The 11,160-nt window shown below is 38.2% G+C and overlaps 1 long non-coding RNA gene across 1 annotated transcript; it reads left to right on the forward strand.

The window, feature by feature from the left end:
- The first annotated feature begins 6,082 nt into the window (after nt 1-6,082).
- LOC135207642 (uncharacterized) lies at nt 6,083-7,184 on the forward strand. Its single transcript, XR_010313011.1, has 2 exons — nt 6,083-6,522; nt 6,746-7,184. It is a non-coding gene; the product is annotated as an uncharacterized LOC135207642 (long non-coding RNA).
- The last annotated feature ends 3,976 nt before the right edge of the window (nt 7,185-11,160 follow it).

Raw genomic sequence — 11,160 nt, forward strand, 5'->3', positions numbered from 1 at the left:
GTAAGGCTGTGGCGGAACGGCGCTTCGTGCCTTATATTCTTGGCAAGCTCGTATGTTCTGGCAAGAGGTAATGTTGCGCTGCGCCCGCTAGCCACAGGGGTTACAGAGAATTAGCCACAGTACATACAAAAGGACACAACTAGCCTAGGCTATAAATCCCCTCATAACTGTAACATTAAACACCTTACTCGTTACCACAGACTGACCTACCACTTTACATACAAATGGCATCATCATGAATGTTCCTAGATCTGTTCAAACACGTGCTTCAGTACTGGCTTCAAACTAACCGAAACACTAGTTTAGGATAACAAAAATTTATATACAACTTACCTTATTCAAATTTCAAAGTCGCTGTTGTCCGACGACCATGAAGGCATCAGTCTCGGTCTCTTTGAAACGGGTGGTGGATCATGTGCCTCGCTGGTAGAAGGTCTAGGTCTTGTTGTTTTGGACCGGGAAATCAGATCTGAGATGGGGGATGTCGGGCAGCTTTTGAGCGGATAGACACACTTGATCAAATTCAGAAACGCCCAAAATGGACACGGAACATCTTGTAGATACCGCTTCTGGATACAGTATGTAGAAAAATAGCTTTCGTAAAGTTCTTTCTGCGTACCGTGTCTCGGTAGCGCGCTCCGTTTAAGAACACGCCACTGTGATTCTATAGTGTTCGTGTGTCCGGGCTAACGAAGTTAACGCTGTGGTTCACGACATTATGCGCAAAATAATTATCCCGGACTTTGCTGTATGCCTTCCAGTAGTCAGATACGATTGTGGTTTCTGGAATTACGTTATCAAGCAACACCAGGAGCAGAGTTTCGGCAGAATGGTCAGGAACCACCTTGAAAAAGGTCTCGCGTGTCTGTTGGTCAATGCCACCGAACACCCAAGATCCGTCCACCTTACAGCCACGGTTGTACTTCCATTTCCCAAATTTAGATTCGACGAGTTCAACAATATGACCAGGACCACCGATTTGCTGATTTTCAGGACACAGGATTTGGCAACATATATCCCTGCAAGAATTATACCAATCCACCATGGTGTTAGGTGCTAGAGGCATAACTAAATCCCTTACAACACACTGGGGTTTTCTTAGTGAAAAAAATATTAATATAATAATTGTTTCTAGGGACAAACACGACTTTTCAAAGAATGACCCGTGCCGAACTGATACCTTCTTCCCGCACTTGCTGTTTGTACACCGCCACATGTATATGGGCTGGCCTGTGGCCTTGCTGTTCCCATCTTTCATGAACCGTCGGTTTCCTATGTTGCATGTTGTACATAACCCCGAATAGTCCCCAAGTAAACCTTCTCTATACAACCACTTCATAAATTCGTCAGTGTTGCATAGAAACTATCACAATATTAATATACAAATGAGTATAGTTAACGAACTTATCTGCTGTTACACTTTTAGGGAACAATACTTAGTGTGTTCTATCCATGATGGCGGTGAACAATGGAAAGAACGAATTCTGTGAGAGAAGGTATGGGTGTATGAATCATATTCATGGGATGCTTTTTTATTGGTTGGCAGTAAATTAATCCATGTCCCTTGGGAATGACCTGGGTCAACCTGATACAGGATTGATTTAAAATTCTCGCGATGGGGGCGGTTCGACGTACAGCGCCTGACTGCGGCCATCTCAAGAACTACGGGAGCTCCGACCTCCGTGTCACCGTTCACATCAACTGGGTACTTAGAAAAAGTTATGTTTCATGGGAAATATCGGCTGATGGCAAATTGGAGTAAATTGGTCGGATATATAAGTGACTTTTAGGGTATATTTTGGAATTCTGGACATAACTAGCATTTTGTTATTTGGGGTAATGGTTTTGGAGGTGTAGGATCTGTCTGCGGATATGTAAACTACCCAGTTCTTATCTGTTATGATATTGTCTGAGCTGTAATTATAATTTGACAAAATAAAATTTAAAAAGTAATAGTAAGAACAATTATAACTTGCTAAAATTAGCATACGTCTACGACTGTTTTAGGAAAAAGATGCACACACTGGTTGGAAAATATTCGCTTACAACTAACATTGGAAGGTACAGGAATTTTTTTTGAATTTTTTTCTCATACCCTGAGCATATGCATATCTCCCTCTTTCCATTGATGAGTTGGGAAGTTAAGTATGTACTGTATACAGTACCTAGATATTTAAAATGCATTGAAAAAGTACATTTAATTGATATTTTTGTGTTTACAATACAGTAGTACCTCGAGATACGAAATTAATCCGTTCCGAGGCGCCCTTCGTATCATGAGCTTTTTGTATCCGTTCCAAGCCCTCCAAAAACACCCCAATAAATTTCATAATAAAGCTAAATTGACCTATAAACAATGAAATACTACAACAATTTGGACCATTCAATACCTAACTTAATAATGAAATGCAAATTAACCTGTAAATAAAGTGTATTAGTGTACATGGTATACAAGAAATACTGTACGTAAAATGTGGAAGCTTACCTTTCGAGTGAGGCTATCTCCGAAAGTGGCGGCAGAGGAGGAGGAGGACAAACGGCAGATATGTACGTACGTATGTACGTATACTTAACTTTACAAAAACACATAAAAAAATGTAAGGAAAACATACATAAACTAAAATTTACGAAAGACATGAACAAAACTATAACACTTTTAACTTTACAAAAAACTAAAATTGAAATTTTTTTTTTTTTATTTTTTTTTTTTTTTTTTTTTACTTTTACGTTGTTGTTGTTGTTGTTGTTGTTGTTTTTTTTTTTTTTTTTTTTTTTTTTTTTTTTTTTTCAACTTCATCACCACTTTCAACTTTGTTTATCACTAGGTTCTTCCTTTTTGCTTTCAACTTTCTATTTTTCGTCACTTGGTTCTTCCTTTTTGCTTTCAACTTTCTGTTTTTTTATCACTTGGTTCTTCCATTTTGCTTACTCCTGCAAATGCTAAAGGCCTCTTTAAAAAATAACGATCCAAGGAAGATTGCTTCTGCCTACTTTTCACAATGTTCCTGAAACGACTCAGGCAAACGTCATTGAACTGTGCAAGCATACGACCTGTGTGAGCCTTTTCGTTTTTTTTTTTCTATAAACGATTGCACTTTATGAAAAGCGGCTAGAACATCCTTAATTTCTACCGTTGTCATAGGGTCCTCCTCCTCTTCCTCGCCGCTGCCAGAGAACTCCTCTTGAACAACGTTATGTTGCATGGCCTCCAACTCCTTCAGGTCATCCGTCGTAAGCTCCTCTTGGTGCTCCTCGAGAAGGTCGTTGATTTCGTCCTTGTCGACGACCAGCCCCATGGACTTGCCGAGTACAACGATCTCGTCAAGATCTGGTTGGGAAACAGTTTCGGGATCGTCAACTGTTTCTGACTCTGCAGCACCAGCTTCACCCACGTCGAATCCCTTGAAGTCTCTGGCGGATACGGCATCAGACCAGAGTTTCCTCCACGAGGAATTCAAGGTTCGCCTCGAAACCTCCTGCCAAGCTTGGTCGATGAGTCGGATGCAAATGACGATGTCGAAATGCTCCTTCCAAAATTGACACAAGGTGAGGTTTGTGGTATCGGTGATGTCGAAACTTCTCTTGAAAAGATGTTTCGTGTACAGCTTCTTAAAGTTCGTTATCACTTGCTGGTCCATGGGCTGGAGGAGGGAGAGGGGTAGTGTTGGGCGGAAGAAAAAGAATCTTGACGAAGGAATACTCCGCTAGGATATCTTCCTCGAGGCCAGGAGGGTGGGGAGGGGCATTGTCCAACACCAGCAGACATTTTAGGGGGAGGCGCTTCTCTTCCAAGAATTTCTTCACTGTCGGGCCGAAACACAGATTTACCCACTCGGTGAACAAAAGCCTTGTTACCCAGGCTTTTGCATTAGCCCTCCACATCACTGGAAGCTTCTTCTTAAGCACTTTGTGGGCCTTGAAGGCTCGAGGAGTCTCGGAATGATACACCAGTAGGGGTTTCACCTTGCAATCCCCACTGGCGTTGGAACAAAGTGTGAGCATAAGCCTGTCTTTCATAGGCTTATGCCCGGGTAGCTTCTCTTCCTCCGTGATGTACGTTCGACGATGCATTTTTTTCCAAAAAAGGCCAGTCTCATCACTGTTGAAAACTTGCTGAGAACTGTAGCCTTTCTTGATCATCATCTCGTCGAACGTCTTATTAAAGGCTTCTGCCGCTTTCGTGTCCGAGCTGGCAGCCTCCCCATGCCACACCACCGAATGGATACCAGTTCGTTTACGAAATATCTCGAACCAGCCATGTGAAGCCTTGAACTCTGGGGTTTGCGTTGAAGTCCCTTCCCCTCCGTCGTCTTCCGCCTGAGCAATCAAATCGCCGAAAATAGCGCTGGCCTTGTGGGAGTTTGCCGTCTCTGTTACTGTATTGCCAGCGATTTCTTTGTCTTTTATCCAGACAAGAAGTAGCCGTTCTATCTCGTCGTGCACTTGGGTCCTCTTGCTGGACAAAATAGTGATGCCCTTGGATGGTGTAGCTGCTTTGATGGCATCCTTCTGTTTAAGGATGGTGCCTATTGTCGACAGATTTCGGCCGTATTCCTTGGCGATCACACTCAATCGCATACCAGCTTCATACTTCTTGATGATCTCCATCTTTGTCTCCAAAGAGAGCATTCGCTTCTTTCCGTGAATTTCAACTTTCTTGGGACCCATGACTACGTTATCTTGTACGTAATTTACGTATAAGTGCAATAAAGTTTTTGCACAACACGATAAAGTACGTATACTGCAACGAAATCACTGACGAATTTACGTTACTAAACAAAATCGTTAGACCGAACGAATACCGCATGCGTACGATAACGATGCTGGTACGAAGTGGACGAGGTTGGAACGCCACCACGTATACGTACATAGATGCATGATGGGAGGGATGCTGACCAATAGGAGAGAAGGATCTCATGGCGGTGACTAGCATCAGGAACCAATGGGAGAGCAGGAGGATGGTGGCGAGTCTACTAAGTTGGCGGCGCGCGAGTTTCAAAATTGTTATTGGTGGTTCGGGCGAATCTCGGACTTTCAGAAACTATTCATATCTTGAAAACGTTTTTCGTATGTAGATGGCATGCCCGTTAAATTTTTTTCGTATTGGCTTTCATATCTCGAGTTTTTCGTAAGTTGAGCCTTTCGTATCTCGAGGTACTACTGTATTTGAAAAGTAGTACTGTATCGTTATCAAAAAAGGTGTTTATTTGTGAAAATACAGTAATTAGTGAATATTTCTCTACGAAAAAATCACTAAATTACTGAATTTTTCATGAATAATTTGGGGATAAGGTCTAGAAAAATAAATTTGCAGATAGGTAAAGCCGTGAATCCTGAACTGCTAATGGGGGGGTTGACTGTAATTTGAGAATGCTGTATACACTATTATTGGATACAGTGAAGTAAAGTATAATTTTAAAAATAATCTATGGAAAAGATGCATACTGTATCCTTATGTTTGTATTTTGAAATAGGATACTAATATGTGAATATTATATACGCTTATTTTATGTACCATATATGATGCAACCCCTTTAAAATTAGCTTCAAAATGAGGTCTTCAAAAAGTTGCATGATATGCAATCATACATATACGATTCTGTAATTTTGTATGTACATATACGTACATGAGCATTGAGTTAGGTTTTATACATTTGTTTAATGCAGTACAGTATTGCACAGCCCTTTACCTCTACAGCAGTGTAAGTCTGTTTGCAAACAAGAATCATATTACAGAACACTGAAACTTTGCGGTAATTCTACTTAGTTTATTGTTAAGAAATTTTAAGTATTTCAAGGATTATTTTAGTATTTTACATTTGGTGTGGCTTTTATATGAATTACTATACGTATTGCACATTATGAAAGGGACAAAAAATCAAACCAGTTAATTTTCCATGGAATACGGCTCTTCAGTTGTATTTGGTGTTGTGATGTAGAAAGTAATTTTAACATTGTAAGATTACTTTTATTTTTGTGATGTCATCCACCAAATGTTTAAAGTGAAATTGGTGTCATTTTGAAATGAAAAAAAAAAGAAAAAAAAAAAAATTGTTTTTCCTAATTTCTGGGGACCCTTTGGACAATGTCAGATTCCAGATAAGATGAAAATTGATTAATGAGGGACTACTGTACTTATTTAGTTCTACAGATAGTAGGTATTAAAGTACATAGTAGGATGAAGACTGGTAGGAACGCCCTGTAAATCTAGTAGAAATGACAATTTGAAGACTGGAACCTTATAAGAATTCAGACAAAGTTCTGAAAACAGTGGAGAAAATTCGTGTCACAGCCATCTGTCAAGGAAAAAAATGACAGAAAATATTTGCACATTATGCTGCAGAATTGTATTTATGTAAACGAAATACAAAACCAAAATGGTGATAGTAATAGAAGCACATCTATTGTATTGTCTTTTGACCCAAATAGCCATGTTGTTACTGGTCAACCATATTGTTTTGTGTTATTTGAATGAATTTGTTCTCTCTTTTACAGGTTCCCCCCTCCACCACCTTTGAGAAGGTAAGTGGGTTAGAGTACTACAGTATAGTATGTTATTTTGTATGCTAGAACATATAGTTTTACACTATTTTCTTAACACTTGAAGTTCAAATATAAAAATGCTAGGTAAATGTATGCAAAGTTATGACAAAAAGAGAGTTATGATAATATGAAATGTAATTTTGCTGCTAAACAACGTGGGTGCTAGTGAGAACTAACGTCCTCCCCTTCCTTGTTGCCGCAGTTACGGCCCATCTGACCGCCGGCCGTACTAAGCGCGCGAAGTACGTCGGGAGCACCGCCACCATAACATCGATTGTTGGTGTTGGCGCGGTAGAGTGGCATCAATGTATTTGTATTGTCTCGGTATTGTTCGTACCGGATCCGTAGTGCCGCCGTGTCCACGCCGTGCCGCGCTGCTCTAGAGACCTGAAATGGGCAAACGAGGCTCACTCATGCAATATCTGTGGGCATTACTTTATTATCAATGTCATTTCGAATATTGAGTATTTACTGTAATATTGTAGCTGTTGTAGAATCGATCTGACAACCAGAAAATATTTGTGTAGGGAGTACTGTTTACATTGCCTTATTTTGTCATTTTTGGTTTGTAACATGATTACTCAAATCATTTGTAGTTGATAGTGTTTTATTAATTAGAAAATAAAGGCATAAATCATGAATGTCAAGAATAGTTTTACTGAATTAGTAATCCTCTTTCCAAATGACAGTTCATAATTTTTTTTTGGTGTGGAAGGACTTTGGGTTTTTATTGCACTTGGACAGAAGAATATCCTTGAGTGTATCATTGTAAGTAGAAGTATATGAATTTTGTGGTAATCGTGTGTGTAATGTTACAGATTTTTTGTTGATAAAATAGATTTAAAGTTATTTCACTGTTACTGTTGTAGGAAAGGAGCAGTTCAATTGCAGCAGATTCATTTTTAGTGTTTTGAGAGATTTTTTGGTTTTCTAATTTTTTTATGCTCTTGTAGTTGATCATCGTTGGGGTCGTCATGCTAAAACGGTACGGTAGAGGGTTTTCCGTTCACATTTGAAGCATCCAGAATGATGAACTGGTTATTGCTTATCTAATGCGTCATTCATGTGATCAGCAGTTAATCCTTTATACAGTCTATATACAGTATTATTTTCAATAGAAAACTGACTGCTGAATAATCGGCAAGGTAAATACCACAGAGCAAAAGAGCAGCGAGTCCGCCTACTATTTTGAGATGTCCTGCAGTTTCATTTCTTTCCGTTGTCGTGATGATGTGTGGCGGTCTTCCAGAAATATTTTAGCGTTGATATCATACATGCATCTCTGTATTCTATTGTACTGCATTACCTTGAATATTACGTCATTTCCAGTTTGTTCGAACAATGAGAAAACCCTATTGAGCCTTTGATATATACGTGCTTTGATGAGGACTAATCGTTTTATGAGGGTTTTGTTAAGTTCAGGTGTTGCATGTTCAGAACTAATTCAGACAAGGCAATATGTATACCAGTTTGTAATTTATTGAATTCAAATGTATTTATTGTTACAAGGTGTAGAGGAGTTAGAATAGAATACTTAATTGGGATGTATAAATATTTTAAGTATATGAAAAGGAAAAATGGAAAATGCAAATTGCACTTTATCATAGGTTATTTTTTATTATAACAATGGTAATTTTCCATTTGGTAGCAATGCACTAGATCATGAGGCATAGGGTGTAAGGTTTTTTTTTTTGTTTTTTTTTTTTTTTTTTTTTTTTTTTTTTTTTTTTTGTTTTTTTTTTTTTTTTTTTTTTTTTTTTTTTTTTTACTGGGGTCTAGTTTTAGCTGAATTTTGAGTCCATTTTCTTGCACCTCCCTTCATCCCCTGTGATATACATTGTGTATGTCATCATTAAGTTAAAGATAATTTCTTTGAATTTCAAGTTCTTGCCTATGTGAAGTTTATAGGAAACATTTTTTTTTTTTAAATCTGAAGTTATGCCTGGTTTGTGTGATTTAATTTGTCAGCATTTGTATACATATACTGTAGTACAAGGTTTAGGTTGACAGTGAAAGAGAGGTTTTGAATGTGTAGGTACAATCTATGCTTATAAATTGATGCTCAATTAGATATGTATTCCTTAGATGAATATTTTTGCATAATCTCAAAATTAAGTATACTAAATGTTTTGTTTTAGAATTTGGTAGAAAAAATATGAGTAACAAGAAAGAGTACAAGGAGTTTTATTAGTACAATAGTGCTGGTACATAATTTTTGGGGATGTGCCAAGTATTTTAACTGAATTATGTGCTATTGTGAATGATGTTGAATTTTGTACTATTTTTTTAATGTACCAGACAAGTTCATTCTCATATTTTTGTTACATCTAATGCAAAATGTATTTGTTTAGTTCTGACATTGATACGTATTTGGTTAGTAAGGACTATATTAGAAAAGAGAGATAATAGTACAAATAATTACTAAATTGTTTCATCTTGTGTTATTGGGTAAACTGATATAACACTGTTTTTACTGGTTTTTACCCCCCAAACTACTAGCACCTTGCCATCTCCAAAAACAAAGCACCTTGCTGTTGGATGGGCCATCTTGATGGAGCACCTACTTGGAACTAACTCATAAGTTGGCTCTAAGTAGTTGCTTTGAGCTAAATTAGGTAGATATTTTGCACCGTGTGAGTACACAGTTTTTTCACTCCTCTCTCAGGATTGATCTTGTGTTTATAACCTCATGTAGCTTTGAAAAGGTATTGAGTGTTTGTAAACCATAAAAGGGGGTGATTGGCATGGTTCCTTGCCAGTAAAATGCCAGTAAAATTTGTGTAGCTGACATGTTCAAGTGACCCAAAAGGAATACGTATGTCAAACCTTGCCTTCAATATTGGGTCCGATTTTGATGGGGCTGATGACTCTTAAGGCACTAAGATTAAGGTTTTGTGTCTGGAGTTCTCCCAGGACAGTCATCTTTTGTAACAACCCATGTTTGTTCCCTTTAGGGCCCCTGGGTGGGTAGCATTAGGTGACAGCCAATGTACCAATATAAGACTCGTGACGTCCTTCGAACTAACTCATAATTTGGCTCTAAGCTCTGAACTAAATTAGGTAGATTTTTTGCACTGTGAGCACAGTTTTTGCCACTCCTCTCCCAGGACTGATCTTGTGTTTATAACTTTATGCAACTTTGAATAGGTACTGAATGTTTGTAAACCATAAAAGGGGGTCAAGTGGCATGGTTCCTCGCCAGTAAAATTTGTGTAGCTGACATGTTTAAGTGACCCAAAAGGAGTATGTCAAACCTTGTCTTCAAGACTGGGTCCAATTTTGATGGGGCTGATGACCCTTAAGGCACTAAGATTAAGATTTTGTGCCTGGAGTTCTCCCAGGATAGTCATCTTTTGTAACAACCCATGTTCATGCCTTGTAGGGCCCCTAGGTGGGGCAGCATTAGGTGACAGCCAATGTACCAATATAAGAAACTTTTAAGGTCCTTTCTCAAAACTCAGAAAACAAACCAACCTCATATGTGACCTGGAAATCTTGTGAGACAAAACAAAAATTAGAAAGAAAAATTTAAACCACTTAAAGCATTTGTTTATTTTGACTTGCTTTTAAGAGCTGTTCATTTTGACTTGCTTTTAAGAGCTGTTCATTTTGATTTGCTTTTAAGAGCTAAAATTTGGTCATGGTTTCATATATTGAACACACCTCTGAGCTGCCTATTAGGGATGTGTCTTTTAGACAAGTAAAAGGAGATGAATGGCTTGCTGAAGCATAACCTAGAATACCTCAGAAAGTGGTAGGTGTATAACAACTAAAAAGTTGGATTATGTGAATATTTAGACGATACTAAAAACAGTGATACAAGAGTCAGTATGACCAAGTGATGGAGGACAGGTTGATAGAGCAACAGGATTAGATTCCCCTGAAAAAGAAAATGATAACGTTGAAAACTTGGTTATAAATGATATATAAACCTAGTATAGGAAATAAAGATGCATTACTAAAGTTGGCAAAAGTGAAATTAAACGGTAAAAATATTAAGAATTTTATGGGAAAAGGAGAAGTCAACCCTGTCCCAAAATCTTTATAGTAATGTCAAAAAAACAGCAACTATAGTAATGCTGCAAGAGAATGTTAGAGCCAAATGTATTTGGAGATCTAGGGATTGTTCAACAGTGGAATCAACTGTTTTAAAAACTCACAAGTGGGAACTGCATGCAGAGATGACATTCATAGGCTTAAGTTATCTGCAGCATTCATTCCTTAATGGTAATTTTACCCCTAGAGGGTAATTATTTTGTGTTTGGGGTTAATCATACCTTCTGTGAAAGATAGCTATATCTTTGAGCCAGCAGGCATGTCAGCATTCAAATAAAAGAAGATTGCTTGGCTGACCTCAAGTTCCTGTCAATTTGTTTGTCTTTAATCAGTCTCTGGCTGTTTTCTTTGCCTACTCCCTTAGTAGACTGGAGAATTCTTTAGCTTTGCCTTCTGCTCCTTTTTCAGTTCAGGGAAAGCGTTTAGAGGCAGTCAAGTTTTAAAAGATTATAGGGAACTGTTCCGTGTATCTGCATAGTGTGTGATCTGTCTTTTTTGCATCCCCGCCTTTGAGAAGTAAATTGTTTGTTCCTTCGTCGTATTAACCCAGACTCAGGACTG

The sequence above is a fragment of the Macrobrachium nipponense genome, chromosome 34 (assembly GCF_015104395.2).
Source record: "Macrobrachium nipponense isolate FS-2020 chromosome 34, ASM1510439v2, whole genome shotgun sequence".
Classification (NCBI taxonomy): domain Eukaryota; kingdom Metazoa; phylum Arthropoda; class Malacostraca; order Decapoda; family Palaemonidae; genus Macrobrachium; species Macrobrachium nipponense.